This window comes from Callithrix jacchus, chromosome 16 (genome assembly GCF_049354715.1).
Source record: "Callithrix jacchus isolate 240 chromosome 16, calJac240_pri, whole genome shotgun sequence".
NCBI classification, from domain to species: Eukaryota; Metazoa; Chordata; class Mammalia; order Primates; family Cebidae; genus Callithrix; species Callithrix jacchus.
In genome coordinates, this window is record NC_133517.1 from 86,012,569 (window position 1) to 86,028,561 (window position 15,993).

Here is a 15,993-nt window from a genome sequence, read left to right on the forward strand (position 1 = left end):
TAAAGCAGCCCTGCTGCTTCCCAGAAGTCTCCCTTATATAAGTATTAATCAACTCACCAAACTGGACTTGTCTGAGGCATCTCTTTGTCTCTTGGCACCTTGCCAGTTTGGGAGGGGGGATGGTACAATCCCAAGTTTTTCTCATAACACAAGGTTGGTAGAGTTACAGAATACACTACCAATGTGCACGGTCCATTGAATTTCTATGTCCTCACAAGAAACAACCCATAAATTAATAAAGTAATTCAATTTAAAATATCAATAATTATAAAACACTTTTAAACATTTTTTTTAAATGGAGACCTGCAGCACTGCAAATTACAACACATTGCCTAGATATATTAAACAAGAGGCAAACACATGGAGAAAAATACAATGTTCATAGGTTGAAAGACTTAATAATTTTAAGATGGCAGTTCTCTTTAAATTGACATAGAGATTGAATGAAATTCCTATAAATATCCCAATAGCATTTTTATAGAAATTGACGACCTGATTAAAAAATACACATAAAGAAAGGCAAAGGATTTAGACTAACTTGAAAAGAAAAAATATGGAAAAATAAGAACTTATACTTTCAGGTTTCAAAAATTTCAGTAAAGCTAAATAATCAAGATGCCATGATATTGGCATTAGGATAGACATAAAAAACAAAGGAACAGACTAGACATCTCAGAAATACCAACCATATTATGTCTAACTCACTGTTTATGTGACATAAACCCATTAAAAGACACTTGCCATTATTGGTCATTAGGTACACGCAAACATACATATACACAAATACACACACACATAGACACATCTACACACTCACTACAATGGTTATTAAAACTAATGGCAAAAATCAAGTATTAGAGAAGTGTAGAAACTAGAGCTCTCATACATTGCTGGCGGGAATAAAGAATAGTACAAACATTATAGCAAACAGGGTGGCAAAGTCTATATCCCCATTACAAGAAAAAAAATAAAACTCACTTATCTATAGAAAATATAGTAAGACAGCAGTGCACAGTTACTCTCTAGCCCCCAAGGGTACAATAACTTCTTATCTGTTTCATATTATATTCTGTGGGAACCTTTAACGTACGATACTCCACAGAGCATCACACAGGTGGTATATAAATGATATAATACTAATCAGAATGAGTTAACTACAAGTTAACATCCTATTACAATGTATGTTATTGTAAGACCTATTTCACATGGGGTGATATAATCTATAAAAAGTGGTTTACCCCATTTGTGAAGATTTCAGGAATTCAAAGATCTGTATCATAATGCAACATTCCTTCTAAGATGAAGACAAATAAAGTACTGTACTGTATATCTGTCTCCAAGAAAGACAGCTAGTGCTATTTTTCTTTTCCAGTTAAGGTATCACTTTTCACATACCTTGTCCCTTTAGTTCAGGGCTACCTGACATTTAATGGTGATATATTTCTTTTCTCAACTACTGTTCATTTTCTTACTAAAAATAATAATTTTAGAAAAAGTACTTTTTTGTATTTTTCTACTATACAAGATCACAAAAATCTTGAGAAAAATGCTACAAATTATAATCCTTGCTCTCCAAATTTTGCAATCTCAGAAAGGTTACTTTAAAACAATGGTATTAACTAATGTCTAACGCAATAACTGACTCTTAATTATACATAACTATTATAATAGCTAACATTATAGTAAACTTAATTATACATAACTATTATAATAGCTAACATTATAGTAATGGGTTTCTACATTTCACCATACCTTCATCTCTAACATGAACCCAATCATTTGCATCACATCACTTTATTAACATAGGTATAGTGTCCAGTTTCAAAATACATAACTTTTTAAAAAGAATAGTCTGGACTGAACATGGTGGCTCACGCCTTGTAATTCCAGTACTTTGGGAGGCCAAGGTGGGTGGATTGCTTGAGCCCAAGAGTTTAAGAATTTGCAGTTATCCTGGACAACATGGAGAACACCTGTCTCTACTAAAATTAGCTGGATATGGTGGGTGCGCACCTTTAATCTTAACTACTTGAGTCTGAGGTGGGAGAAAGGATCACTTGAGGCTGGAAGGTCAAGGCTGCAGTCAGCTGTGATTGCATCACTGCACTCCAACCTGGGAGAAAGAGTGAGACACTGTAACAAAAGAAAAAGTATTCTTGCTTTCGTCCTTTTAGTGTACTTTGAATCATTGGAAAAGTACAATTTTCAACAGGATCTCACATAAACTTTCCATCTTTTTTCGTTATCTACTATGGGCCATTCATAGAAAAGATTGGCCTTTCATATTCAATGTTCAGTTGAATTTATGCATTTTGAAAATGAAAATGTATGCCTGTAGAATAGATAACTACCTGCGTCCTTTTCCAGGAGTATAAATTTTTCTGAAAATATGGAAAAATATGTTAATATTTAATTATCCAGATATATTATTTAAGGTAATTACATTAATGTTAAAGTCAGACTTCAAATACATTTTACATTTATTAACATTACTTTGAGCTATAGCCTCAGACACCAGGGAAGCAAGTTCACTATTCTCATTGAACATCTAAAATCAAAGTTCCTGAAGTAAATGTAGCGTGAATGGAAATCAAGTACTTTATATAATTTCTCCATTTGGAGGGAAAAAGTATTATGATGTGATTCCAAGAGCTTAGGATATGTGTTAATTACCTGAATATCTATAGCATATCCAATTTTGATAAGTACATTTCATCAAGTTATATATAGATACATATTAATTATTACATAGTAAATATTGGAGAGTCTTTGTGGTACTAGTACAAGCTGTAAAAAGTAATGTGGAAGTCTGTATAAAATGTGATGCATTTTATACAAAGATAGGCCAGAATACATAGGCTTCCATTTTCAAAATTTGTTTCTGGTAATGTTGATACATTACACCACTACAACTCTTAGGTAATTTTCAAGTATTTGCCTTCTTTGTTATATAAATCTCCTCTTTCTAAAAGGATCAGTTGGGATTAGAGCTTTATCCCACCACTAAAACGCAAAGCAAAAAGGCCAAGAGTGATCTCACCTTTCAGAGAAACACACTTAAATAGCAGCAGCAGGTGCGTCTCTTCCTGACCTTCCCTTCTCCTGAATGTGGTTCTGGTACTTAAAGGTACAGTATATTTTTTACATAACATGGCCCTAATGTAAGCTAATTGCCTACCATGTGCTGTTACTTAGAAGTATTGATACATTTTTCTGTGGAAGGAAAAGTTGCTATTTTTAGACTTATTGAGAGATAATATGCTAATTTCCAGCTTGCTGCCTTCCTGAGAGATTTAAAAGGTGATATTTGCTACAAATAAGAAGAAAAATATTATTTTTTAAACGGAACCCTTACTTACTGGCTAAATGATACATAATTTATTACTTAGCAACATTGTCTGTATTTTCTTTATTATGAAGACTCCTATATATATAATTATCTTAATTGGTCAAGGTATTAATAAAACAAAAGGATACATTTTAAACTAAAATTCAATGGTTTGAGACGAAGTATCCCCACCCCGTAGTTGAAAAGAGTCTTAGACCATTTATTAAAAAGGGAATCCTTTCCCCATTGCATGTTTTTGTCAGGTTTGTCAAAGATCGGATGGTTGTAGATATGTTCTGTTGCCTCCAAGGCCTCTGTTCTGTTCCATTGGTCTATATCTCTGTTTTGGTACCAGTACCATGCCATTGTGATTACTGTAGCCTTGTAGTATAGTTTGAAGTCCGGTAGTGTGATGCCTCCCACTGTGTTCTTTTTGCTTAGAATTGACTTGGCTATGTGGGCTGTCTTTTGGTTCCATATGAAGTTTAAGGTGTTTTTTTCCAGTTCTGTGAAGAAGGTCATTGGTAGCTTGATGGGGATAGTGTTGAGTCTGTAAATTACCTTGGGCAGTATGGTCATTTTCACAATATTGATTCTTCCTAACCATGAACATGGAATGTTTCTTCATCAGTTTGTGTCCTCTCTTATTTCATTGAGCAGTAGTTTGTAGTTCTCCTTGAAGAGGTCCTTTACGTTCCTTGTTAGTTGTATTCCTAGGTATTTTATTCTCTTTGTAGCAATTGTGAATGGCAGTTCATTCTTAATTTGGCTCTCTTTAAGTCTGTTATTGGTGTATAGGAATGATTGTGATTTTTGCACATTGCTTTTGTATCCTGAGACCTTGCTGAAGTTGCTTATGAGTTTCAGGAGATTTGGGGCTGAGATGATGGGGTCTTCTAGATATACAATCATGTCGTCTGCAAATAGAGACAATTTGGCTTCCTCCTTTCCTATTTGAATATCCTTTATTTCTTTCTCTTGCCTGATTGCTCTGGCTAGAATTTCCAGTGCTATATTGAATAGGAGTGGTGAGAGAGGGCATCCTTGTCTAGTGCCAGATTTCAAAGGGAATGCTTCCAGTTTTTGCCCATTCAGTATGATATTGGCTGTTGGTTTGTGGAAGACAGTGTTGCCATTCCTCAAGGACCTAGAAATAGAAATTCTGTTTGACCCAGCAATCCCATTACTGGGTATATATCCAAAGGACTGTAAATCATTCTACTATAAGGACAAATGCACACGAATGTTCACTGCAGCACTGTTTACAATAGCAAAGACCTGGAACCAACCCAAATGCCCATCGATGATAGACTGGACAGGGAAAATGTGGCATATATACACCATGGAATATTATGCAGCCATCAAAAATGATGAGTTCCTGTCTTTTGTAGGGACATAGATGAAACTGGAGACCATCATTCTCAGCTAACTGACACAAGAACAGAAAATGAAATACCACATGTTTTCACTCATAGGCGGGTGTTGAACAATGGGAACACATGGACACAGGGAGTGGAGCACTACACACTGGGGTCAGGGACAGTTGGGGGTGGGGAGTTGGAGAGAGATAGCATGGAGAGAAATGCCAGATATAGGTGAAGGGAAGGAAGGCAGGAAATCACACTGCCACGTGTGTACCTATACAACTATCTTGCATGTTCTTCACATGTGCCCCAAAACCTAAAATGCAACAAAAAAAAGAAAAGAGTCTTAGATTTTTCCATCTGAGCTTTCATAGAATACATGTTATTATTATGATGAGCTTTTCATAAATGAACCCTGTAGTACTAGGATACTTTAGTTTACAGAGTCTAACGAATTTCTAACCCAGTAAGAATGCAAGTCCTCTTTCAAAAGTAAGTTATATTTTAAAAGCACATCCTACCCTTTTATGTAACAAAAAATTTATTAAAATTTACAAGGTTAGAATAGCTTTATTTAACAGTCCACTCTGATTCTGATAAGAGAAACTAAATATTGTGACAATCCTAGGCAAAATGTATAGTAAGCTAAATCAGATTTTAGTATAACTCCCTCTAGCCTAAATTTTCTTAGAACCCAAGATGTAGCATTATATATTACTAGCATAAAAATACAGGATTACTCTAGCAGTGCTGTTTTTGGACTATGTTGGAGATTTTATTTCTACTATTCCTATTAACAATTTTAACATTCATTCTGAGTCTATTTAGGTGCCTGAGATTTTTATTGCCAGTAGGAGTGTGCTAACTAGTAATATGGGAAGATGCTTTATCTTAAAGTCACATAACTCTGCTATAGAAGAATAGTCTGTCCTTTAAAAAATTAGTGCATATTCACTAATAACTTTAAAATATTAAAGACATTATCTTTTCCTTAAATATTAGTATCAATCATTTTTTATCTTCTTCCATGTTAGTTTCTCATGCATTTTCTCTAATTTTACAGCAAGTTTGAATCAGGCAGAGACATTAATATCCTGTTTATATAAATGATTACAAAGAGATTTATTAACTTGTTAAGGGTTATACATCTAGTAAGTAAAAGCGGAGAATTCACATATGAATTATTTGATTTCTTTCCCAGTATACTTTTCACTGTACCATGCGATATTTCAAATGAAGTAACACTATGTTATTGACTGTTTAAGATTACATTTGCATCCAAAGATATATATTAGCATAGAGGATGAAGATGACAGTTTAAAAGTATGTAAAATATTTATATCTCTAAAAAGCTAAAGAAGTAATACTATAAAAGTAACATTAATAATTTAATATATAATAATAATAATTATATAATTTATACACTTTGTATAAGTCAAATTTGTAAAACTTACTTGGAACAAAATTTGAATTTAGAATTTCAATTTAGTAGAAAATTTGCATGTTTTATATTGAAGACACTTAATTTTTACACAAAACCTTTCCCAATCCTTTTTCTAGCTTTTGCCTGCCATGCAAACTAAAAAACCAAAAGCCCGCTTTTTCAGTTTCCTTGACTTGCATGGAAACCAGTCAATGAGAAGTGAACAAAAGTTGGCTAATTAAAATTAAATTTTCAAGTTAATATTATTATAAAAAGAGACAAAGGTGACTGAAGCAGCCTTTCTCAGTTCTTTCTGGTTTCTTTCTTCAAAGTGAACAGATGACTATAGCCATAACAGCCATCCAGCAACCTTGTAAGAAATAACAGAAGAATCATAGACCTGAACGTAAAGGTAATTACACCATGAAACCAACATAAGCAGCATCTATTGTGAGGCATATTATATCAGGAAAAATAAGATCTTATATTTATAATATAATTAAGTTAGATTTTCCCTAACTTACCAAAGAATGAATGCTTAACCATTATATTTTTTCTTAAAATTTACACTTAAAAAACAGATATAAATTACATTATTTAAAAGGAAAGTCAATATTATCTGTGAGGTTTTATGACAATATCAAATATGAAGATGAATATAACCAAAGTCAATATTTTGATAAGTGCTTGTTTTAAATTTGAAAGGGTCAGTAATTGTCAAATACTCTAATTCTCCTTCTCCTTTTAAGTTTAGTGACTGAAGGGCCAAAGAGCCAGAAACATACATTAATTTAAGCAAACATTACCACCCAAACATTATTTATGTGGTAACTGAAAGAAATTCATATCTCACTAATGACTCGTTCAGCAAACAGATGCATTGGAAACTGCAAACTTCTGTATTGCAATTAAAATGGTGAACATACAGCAATTATGCAGTAGTTAAGATTATTAAGAGCAAAGACTTATTAAATTACATATAGGAAATTATTTTTAGAAGAAACAAATTATAATAAAAATGATATTTTCTAAAGTTTTGTCTGCTTTTCAAAAAAGTGTCCTTTCCCTGGATGATGTCTGATACTCTTATGACTTGGTTTAAACTACTCACTTTACACTGGATACTCAAATATGTAGATCAGCAGTTCTAAATCATATTCCTAAAAACTTGGTGCATATCTTCCAACTCACGTTAACTTCTCTCAAATGCCATTTGATTGTCATGTACCATGAAAGTATTTGTTCCTCTGTATTTTCTACCATATTTTAACGTACTTTTACCTCCTCAGCAGTCAACATTTAATCCAGATCCAGTCTTTTCATTATGTTTCATTGTATTTCCAGTGTCTCTCAATATCCTGACCTCCAGTTCATTTTTACTGTTATTTTAGTTGTTCATTATCTTACATGGACTGCCAAAATAGCAGTAGAAGAGCATATTTCCCTACTTGCAATCATTCCAGTCTCTATACTGCCTCTTTCCTCAATATGTGTCTATTTTTGTAAAAATTCTTCAGTAGCTTCACAGTGGCAAGCAAACTCATTACAGCAAATAAGGCCATTCACAATCTGGCTCTATCTATATACAGCCTTATGTCCTGTTCTTTCTGTAACCAAAGCTATGCTTTACACAGAGAAAACCACATGCTAGCCAATGAACACACAATTACTTTTCCTGCCTCTTTTATTTTCCTCATATTTAAGTGCCCTTTCATCTGCTTCCACTTGAAGCCCCATTCATCATGTAAGACATAGGCCAAAGTGTGCCATCTACTGATACAACTCCTTGATTTGATAAAATAACAAATTGCCTTGTAAAACTCTGCCATAATGTCATCAGAAGCATTGCCTGAATGAGCTTCCTATTAAAAACAGGAGCCAAGAAAGATTCTACTATATCTGAATGCATTTTATTGGGAGATTTCAAGGTAGTGATTTCCCTTGCCCTAGTAAAATTTGAACATATTTGTAACATGTTACTTCACATATTGTTGTATTTTAATTTTTATCAGTTATATTTATCACCTCTGAGAGCCTCTGAAGAAAGAGACAGTTTCATATACTTTTTATTTAAGTCCTTGTTCTATACAGTGTCTGACAAAATGTACATCCACAGTCAATGTGTTCAAATACTACAAAAAGTCAATGAGACTAAATTGAGATGGTATGGTTGATACTATGGTTAATTCACTGAGCAATTCTTCTTGTTTTAAATGTATTTTGATGAATGTTTTAAATGTATTGTTGGCTATAAATACATAGAATAAAAACAATTTTAGTGGATTATTTATGATATTTTGAAGTTTGCCCATTATTTTTCCTTTCTACAATTACTCAATTTATTATAGTAAACATTATTTTTGCACAGAAGAATACAAAAAATTAATACACTGAAAACCGTCTGGCAATAAAATGTGTGTGGTGTGGGTTATACGACAATAGCAAAGCTACATTTCCTGTCATCATTTGTAATTCTATACATATACACTTAATAGCTCTTTAATGAGTATATTTTCCTTAAACTATTTTTTCTACAAGTTCTAATACATTGTATTTGAAAAAGTATAAAAACATAAATTTGGAAAAAGATGTTTTTGACCAGAGAGATGTAGAAGAAGTAATATATGCCTTCTGATGCCTGAGAAATAAGAATTGAAACATATGCTTAGTCCTGGAAATGAAAGGCACTTGCTGAGTCTCACAGAACCCTGTATTGCTAGATTTAAACAATTTTGGCCAAATTCCAAAATATTCTTCCCAGGTTTTCTTCTAGCATTTCTACTGTTTGAGGGCTTTTGTTTAAGCCATCTTGAATTAATTTTTGTATTTGGTGAAAAGTCAGAGTCTAGTTTCAACCTTCTGTGTATGCCTAGCCAGCTGTCTCAGCACCATTTATTGAATAGAGATTCCTTTCCCCATCGCTTGTTTTTGTCAACCTTGTTGAAGATCAGATGGTTGTAGGTGTGTGACTTTATTGCTGAGGTTTCTATTCTATTCCTTTGGTCTATGTATCTGTTTTAGTACCAGTACCATGCTGTTTTATAATTGTAGATTGATAGCATAGTTTGAAGTTGAATTGTATGATGCCTACAGCTTTGTTCTTTTTGCTTAGGTTTATTTTGGGTGTTTGTGCTCCTCATTGCTTCCATATGAATTTTAGAATTGTTTATTTTTTTTAATCTGGGAAAAATGACATTAGTAGCTTGATTGAAATAGCACTGAATCTGTAGATTGCTAAGTAGCCAACAAACATTAAGAAATGCTATACATCATTAATCATTGGAGAAACACAAATCAAAGCATAATGAAATGTCATCTCACACCAGTCAGAATAGCTGTTATTAAAAAGTCAAAAAACAATAGATGCTGGCAAGGCTTCAGAGAAAAGGGGATGCTGATACACTCCTGGTGGTAATGTAAATTAGTTCAGCCACTGTGAAAAGTAGTTTGGAAATTCTCAGATAAACTAAAAGGGCTACCATTAGATTTAGCATTCCCATTACTGGGTATATAGCCAAGTAAATATAGATCATTACACCAAAAAAGTCACATGCACTCACATATTCATCACCATGCTATTCACAATAGTAAAGACATGGAATCTAATTAAGTGCCCATCAATGGTTGATTAAATAAGGGAAAAGTGGTACATATACACCATGGAATGCTACACAGCCATATAAAGCATAAAATCATGTCCTTTGCAGCAACATGGATGAAGCTAGATGTCATCATCCTAATGAATTAGCACAAGAAGGCAAAATAAAATACCTCATATTCTCATATATAAGCCAAAACTAAACATGGAGCACATAAGAACATAAACATGGGAATGATAGTTACAACAGACTACTAGAGAAGAAAGGCAGGAAGAGAAACTTGGTTTGAAAAACTACTTATTCGTTACAATGCTCACCACTTGGGGCCACTATACCCATGTAACAATCCTAAACATGTACTCCATTTATCTAATATAAAAGCTGACTTTTTTTCCCTAAAGTTGTGAATATGGATTGCTCTCTTGTCTTCTAAATGTAATGATACACATAATAATTCTGGATGCAGTATGAGTTTGGTTCCTTTGCAGTCACTTGGAATTTAGTTTACTATTTTTTATTGATTGTTGTTTTGTTGGTTGGTTTTGGCTATAATCATATAAGTACCTTTTTCTTTTTTTTAATTGCATTTTAGGTTTTGGGGTACATGTGAAGAACATTCAAGATAGTTGCATAGGTACACACGTGGCAGTGTGATTTGCTGCCTTCCTCCCCTTCACTCTCATCTGGCATTTCTCCCCAGGCTATCCCTCCCCAGCTCCTTCCTCTCCCGCTGTCCCTCCCCTATTCCCCCCAATAGACCCAGTGTGTAGTGTTCCCCTCCCTGTGTCCATGTGTGCTTATTGTTCATCACCCGCCTATGAGTGAGAACATGCGATATTTCATTTTCTGTTCTTGTGTCAGTTTGCTGAGAATGATGTTCTCCAGATTCATCCATGTCCCTACAAAGGACATAAACTCATTGTTTTTTTTTTTTTTTTTTTTTTTTTTGAGACGGAGTTTCGCTCTTGTTACCCAGGCTGGAGTGCAATGGCGCGATCTCGGCTCACCGCAATCTCCGCCTCCTGGGTTCAGGCAATTCTCCTGCCTCAGCCTCCTGAGTAGCTGGGATTACAGGCACGTGCCACCATGCCCAGCTAATTTTTTTGTAATTTTAGTAGAGACGGGGTTTCACCATGTTGACCAAGATGGTCTCCATCTGTTGACCTCGTGATCCACCCGCCTCGGCCTCCCAAAGTGCTGGGATTACAGGCTTGAGCCACCGCGCCCGGCCCACTCATTGTTTTTTTTATTGCTGCATAATATTCCATGGTGTATATGTGCCACATTTTCCCAGTCCGGTCTATCATTGATGGGCATTTTTCGTATCCGAGTTCTTCTCAATATTTTTTTGTGGTCATTAGATTCTTTTCATAAACTTAACATATATTTTTCTTGTAATCCAGCTTTTTAAATAACTTAATGTACATTGTTTCAGACGTTTATCCTATATCACGGTGTTTTCAAATCTGACTGTCTCCTGTTTAAATAAACAGTGTTTACAAGAGAACTGATAGATTTTATGTAAAAAAAAAAAAATCTGTGGTCAAATATATTTAAGGAAACGGGTTATAAAAATAAATACATTTTACATAGTATGAAATATTTGAAAATATGTAAGAAATGTGTGCTTGAATTTTTAAGAGTATACTATGAAAAAAATCTTTATTTGAATATTACTTTCTCTTTTGCTTCACTGAATATCTTCTCAGTATTTATATATATATATATATTGGAAACATAATCTATAAATACATTTTAATTTAGTTTTAATGACAAAAATTTTTGTTGTGTACATTTTTCAAGGTTTTGTCGTTTGGCAAGTTTTTACTTGGTTCCGGTATCACTTGGATATATGCCCATCATTTTGTTTTCATTTGAGCACTTCTATGCTTTCAGATACTAGATATTTCAGGCTCCTCCTTGAATATTTCTTGCCCCATTCCTAAGATCAGCCTTTTCTTCATGAAGTCCTGGTTGCTATTAGAGGAGGATGGCATTTAAAACCAAAATCTAAACACTAGGTATGTGTGTTGTATCTGGGGTATCATTGTTCCTAGGCCTAAGCTGGCAAAGCAAAGTTTTATATGTATGTGTATATCAACCTCTATTAGATACAGAACTATACATTTTCCAGCATGTAACCACTGTATCATTATTGAGCTAATTCATTACCACATAGATCATCCCAGTCTTCTCCCATTGCTTATCTGTAGACTAACATTCAAACTGTAAGAAACCCAGTTTCTGCCATCTGCCATCCATTTACTTAATCGTTCACTTTTTGTATTCTTGTATATTGGCTCTAGAATTGTTAACTCATTCACCTATAAGAAACAACTTTACAGAATATAGTGCTTATGAATAGTTTCACTGTATATTTTCATATGCTACTCATCAAAGTTGCTCAGGTTAACATCTCCCCATACCACACTTCAGTGAATTTGTTTGTAAAACAGTTAAATTATTTTATCGTATTTTACATTTCATCCTGGGAAGTTCCCACAGCCTAATTTTTTTTAAAAAACCTTCATATGTTAGGTTTTATGATTCATGTTGTTATTCACTATTGCGAAATTTCAACAGGTATTAATAAATATATAGTGTCATTTTCCACTATTTTAGCATCACAAGGGATAGTTTCACAACGCTTTGCTTTATTTGGCATTTACTTTGCTTTATTTATTCAAACTCCCTCTTCTCAAACCCTAGTAACCACTGACTTCTTACTGTCTCTGTAGTTTTTCTTTTCCAGAATGTCCTATAAATGGCATGTTATAGTATGTACCCTTCTCAGAGTTTCTGTTACCTTCCTACATGCATTTAGGATTCATCTCTGTCTTTATATGGGTTGACAGCACATTCCTTTCTATTCTTGGATTGTATCCTATTGTATGGATGAACCAGTGTTTGTATACACATTCACTAATTGACAGGCTTTTTGGAGACACTGCTTACTTTCTGTTTGGGTTAGATTTTAAATAAAACCACTATTAATAGTCATATGCAAGATTTTGTATGCACGTATGGTTTTTAAAGTTGACTAAATACGTAAGAGCACAGTTGCTGGATCTTATGGTAAGATGATATTCAGCTGTGTAAGAAACTGACAAATTATTTTCCAAAGGGGCTGTACCATACAGGAGAATTCCCTGTTGCTCTTATTCTTGTCAGCATTTGGTATTGCTAGTTTGAAAGATTTTAGTCATTGAAATAATCGTGTGTTGATACTTCATTCTTGTTTTAATATGCATTTCCTTCATGACAACAGATGTTGAGCATTCTTTTGTATGCTTATTTGCCATATGTAAAGCTTTTTGGTGAGGCATTTGGTCAGATGATAGTCCATTTTTGAGTTAGTTTATTGTTTTATTTATGATTTTCAAAAGTGTTTTGTGTATTTTGAATAGAAGTTCATCAAATATGTATTTTGCAAATATTTTCTACCAATACATTACTTTTTTCATTCTCTTTATAGTGTTTCTCATTGAGCACAAGTAGAATTTTAATGAAGTCTAGCTTATCTTTTTTTTCGTGAATTATGCTTTCAATGTTGTAATTCAAAATTTATTACCACATTTAAGCTACATAGACATTCTTCTGTGTTAGGTCTTAGAAGTATACAGTTTTACTGTTAACTTAGATCTATGTTCCATTTTGAGTTAATTTCTTGTAAATGGTAAAGTCTATGTAGTACTACCGTTTTACACAGAGGTGTCTAACTATTTCAGCATCATATTTGAATACTCTATCATTTCTCCATTGAATTGCCTTTTGTATTTTTATAAAACAGTTGACGTATTTGTGTATGTCTGCTTCTGATTTCCTTATTATAATTTTTATATACAAATTAATGTGTCTATTTTTTTTACACATTTATATTTTAGACACGGTCTCACTATTTTGCCCAGGATGGCCTCAAACTCCTGAGATTTGGGGATTTTGTTTTGGTTTTCTTTCCAGACGATGATAGAGTTTGGATATATGCCTCCTCCAAATCTCATGTGAAAATTCATTGCTAATGTTACAGGTGAGGCTTCGTGGGAGGTGTTTGGGTTTAGAGTTGGGTCCTTCATGAATGGCTTTGTGCCTTTCTCTTCCTCCTGTTAACAAGGGAGCTCTCATTCTGTCAGTTCCTGTGAGAACTGATTGTTAAAAAGAGACTGGCACTGCCTTCCTCTCCCTCTTTCTTCCTCTCTTGCCATATAACGTCTGCTCTCTTTCTCCTTCCACCATGAGTGAAAACTTCCTGAAGTCCTCATCAGAAATAGCTGCTAGTGTCATGATTCTTGTTCAACTTGCAGAACCATGAGCCAAATACACATTTTTAAAAAATTACACAGTTTCAGGTATTGCTTTATAGCAACACCAATGAACTAAGACAGACTGTGTCTATATTAAGTATGAAATCAGGTAGTGAAAATCTACAATGTTGCCTTCTTTTTCAATTTTTAAGAAAAAATGAAGAAACTGAATGACTTTAACTTATAAGGTAGTTTGCCAAAAAATATGCCATTGAATTTGGAGGAAATAAAGTCATAAAAGTCATAAAATAATAAACAAAGCATTTTCCAGAAAATTATTAGTAAATTAACTTCTTCTCATGACAATTGGGCACAGGTATGGAGGTAGATTTGTGGTCAATTCTTGGTCTGTCACAATAGGTATATCACTGTGTTTCAATGTTATGTGTAAAACAGTAATAATAAATACTACTTCAAGAGTATACATAAGGATTAAGGTACAAACTATGCATTCAACAGAAATTGTTAGTAAAGTTATTGTTAACATAATAATCATAATAAATGACTGCATGTTAAATCATTTGGAAAAAAGTTAAATGTAAGTGACTGAAGTGGTTTATGATTGCAACATTTGATGAAACCTTGAAAATCATAATTAGGTAGAATTACATGGAGCAATAGTTGACACTCAATTTTAAAAGCAAATATACAATATGTTAATATGTCAATATACTTGATTGGTGTCCTTTTGCTTTAAAATGTTCCTTTTATGTTGTGCCTTTGTAATGGTTACTTTATTAGGTAGAAATTTCATGAAATCTTTTTTGTAACTTAGCTGAATAGTCTCCTTTTGTATTTGAATTATAATTAAATAGAGCTAAGATACTTAGGACTATAATTTGAAGACTAGCTGAAATCAAATAGATTACACCTAATGCCAGAGACTCAGAGCATTTTCAGCTCAGATAACAGCTTTTAACAACCAAGAAATGGGTAGTGTAAATCTGAAAACAAATAATATACTATTTTCAATAGTTGTTTAGTAGTCCTGTTTTTTAATTAGAGAGAAAACATTAATTCTAACTTTAAGATAGAAACACAAAATTCAAAAACTTTTAATATTTAATAACTATATAATAATTTCTAAAATTTTCTGTTAGTAATAATGTGAAGCTATTTTTATTTTTATTATATGTATATTTTATTGCATATTCTGTTTGTTCTACGGTACATGTGAAGAACATGCAGTATTGTTGCATAGGTACATACATGCAATGTGGTTTGCTGCCTCCATCGCCATCACCTATATCTGGCATTTCTCCCCATGTTATCCTTCACCAACTCCCTACCCCTACTGTTCCTCCCCTAGTCCCGCCTGACAGACCCCAGTGGGTGATGCTCCCCTCCCTGTGTTCATGTGTTCTCCTTGTTCAACACCCAACTATGAGTGAGAACATGTGGTGTTTGCTTTTCTGTTCTTGTGTCAGTTTGCTGAGAATGATGGTTTCCAGGTTCATCCATGTCCCTACAAAGAACACTAACTCATCGTCGTTTTTTTTACGGCTGCATAGTATTCCATGGTGTATATGTACCACATTTTCTCTGTCCAGTCTATCATCAATGGGCATTTGGGTTGGTTCTAGGTCTTTGCTATTGTAAATAGTGCTGAAGTGAACATACATGCATGTGTCCTTATAGTAGAATAATTTATAATCCTTTGGATATATACCCAGTAATGGGATTGCTGGGTCAAATGGAATTTCTATTTCTAGGTCCTTGAGGAATCGCCACACTGTCTTCCACAATAGCTGAACTAATTTATACTTCCACCAACAAAGTAAAAATGTTCCTATTTCTCCACAACCTCTCCAGCATCTGTTGTCTCCAGATTTTTTAATGATCGCCCTTCTAACTGGCATGAGATGGTATCTCAATGTATTTTTGATTTGCATTTCTCAAATGACTAGTGATGATGAGCATTTCTTCATGTGTTTGTTGGCCCCACATATGTCTTCTTTTGAAAAGTGTCTACTCATAT